This window comes from Arabidopsis thaliana, chromosome 2, assembly GCF_000001735.4.
Source record: "Arabidopsis thaliana chromosome 2, partial sequence".
Lineage (NCBI taxonomy): Eukaryota > Viridiplantae > Streptophyta > Magnoliopsida > Brassicales > Brassicaceae > Arabidopsis > Arabidopsis thaliana.
In genome coordinates this window covers 15965988-15968292 of record NC_003071.7, presented here as the reverse complement: position 1 = coordinate 15968292, position 2305 = coordinate 15965988, and the positions used below count along the sequence as shown (strand labels likewise).

General features: G+C 29.6%; 1 long non-coding RNA gene across 1 annotated transcript; it reads right to left on the bottom strand.

Annotated features, from left to right (window-relative positions):
• Window positions 1-716: 716 nt before the first annotated feature.
• AT2G08930 lies at window positions 717-1110 on the bottom strand. The gene has a single exon (NR_140436.1). It is a non-coding gene; the product is annotated as an other RNA (long non-coding RNA).
• Window positions 1111-2305: the final 1195 nt, after the last annotated feature.

Genomic DNA, 2305 nt, shown 5'->3' with positions numbered 1-2305 from the left:
TTAGCAAACATGCATCCTGGTTGGTAATATATGACTATAAACCCAACAACCAACAATCTAACCTAAAAAGATAAAATTTATAATTATTTTATTATCTTATAAGAAAAGTAGTTTACATCCAAAGCGAACGAAAACACTTACTAAAGCAAGTACTGAATCATAATTCTTACTAAAAACTAACATTTTCATAAACTTGCTTTAGTAAGTGTTTTCTTTCACGACAGTATTAGATCAATGTAGCCATCAAGACTTTTGATTTAGGAAAGCTTATGAAACCTCCTTACTCCTGATTTCATGAACTTTCCTAAATGTCTTCAAAGTTGAAACAAAGCCTAAAGTATGTATATATTTATCAAGAAAAGATAAAAACGCAAGTCCACCGTTTTACATACGACGACCACCAAATAAAACCTAAAATTATTCGTAAAAAATCTAATATTTGGACGAATAACGAAAACAAGTGGTGTAGAAAATTAAACACAAACACATGTTCGTTGAAACTTGAAACCAATAAAGACCCTCGGACCAATGAGTTCAGTAATTTTAGCCATTGATGTGTTTACCACCAATCTAAGACCGAATGAATGTTTCAGTTATTGTCGGCTCGTTATGTTACACCTCTAACAAACATAGCTGAAACGAGTTATATACTATCTGCACGAGAACTATAAGAATACGACCAAAGTTCAACAATACATAACTATGTAATGATAACTATGTAATGACACATACCCTTTTGGAAGTGGTATTTGGGTTGTTGCTGACTTGCTGTACATATTCTAACACTGCACAGAAAAGTACACAACGAGTTGTTGTATAGTAACAAATTCTAGTATTCTACATTATAATTTTTGTGGTTATGATAAACAATGTAAAAGATATAGTAAAAAATTACGCAAGATGTGTATGGAAAATGAGAAAGATATGGGAGTGGGAGAAGTAATGATGAGGAGAAGGATATGGAGAGCAGAAGATGGTCTTTCCAACGGGGATCAAATTTCGGACCTTGTTCCCTTCTGCTCCCTTCATTTGACCCCACCTTTTTTTTGCGGCCTTTCCATTTTTTTTTATATCTTTTTCCTTTATTGATTTTTATCTTCAATTCCACCTTTTTAATTCTTTGTCAACCATTTTTACTTATGATTCCATGTGCTTAGATAACCTTGTAAAAAAAAAGGAAAGAAATATATCAATTTATTTTTTGTATTTGTTTAAAGTGTTTTTTGTTGGATATCCTCTAAATTTTAAACACATCCCACTTAAAAAGTGTATTGAATGGCCTCTACTGTGTAATTGATAAGTAAAACAACAGATATATGCCATTACTAGATCTAGATTTTTTTATTTATTTTTTTCAACAGACCATATTCCAGCTCAATTACGAAAAAAAAATCGATATATTATTTTTCTTATCGTTGATGAATTATTAATGCATGAATCGGCAACTTCATTTGTTTCAATTATTAATGCATGAATCGGCAACTTCATTTGTTTCTAGTTAACTGCTTTTAACTATCAATATTTGATTGGCATACGAACCCTTAGTAGATTCCACTTCGACTTTGATGGCCAAAGTTTTTTTCTTTATGAACAAAGTTTTTTGAAGACCAGTTTTTATAAGAAACGGTGATAGTTAAAAGCAGTTAATTCTCATAAATTTCTATTAATATGAAAATAAGATATATATTCAGATCTTGTACTCTATGCCATTCGAAAATAAAGTAGTTTGTCGACAAGGAAGAGTGCAAGAAAATCATTTTAGTTTGGAAAATTGTTTGTTTGTGAATGTTATTTATCTGAAACGACACCAAGGAACAAACATCTTATCATTTTCTCTTGCTTTATGGATTATTGAAATGGCTTTTGAGTGGTTTTAATGAATATTTGGTTTGAACTATTTGGTGTAGTCAACAAAACTTTTGAATCTATCGTAGATTCTCCATGGCACAACTATAACATGATTTTTAAAATTTCCCAAGGATTTTACTTTAAGATTCTTTGACCGATGCTCTAATTTAGTTGACCAACCTATTCATTATATCTGCAACATGATTTCCATATGTAGGTAAATTATAATAGAATAAATGTTAAACTATCCAATATTTCAATTTATTTATGTTAAACTAAATTAGTCAAGAAGAATATGACCCAAAAATAATAATACAAAAGATGAAAAGAATAAATGCTAATCTTTACAAAAAATAATAATAATACTTTTATGTAGTGAGAACATTAGAAGAGAGAATGTCTCTTTAAAAAAAACATTAGAAGAGAGAAAATAGTAGTCAAAATATAGTAGCTATTC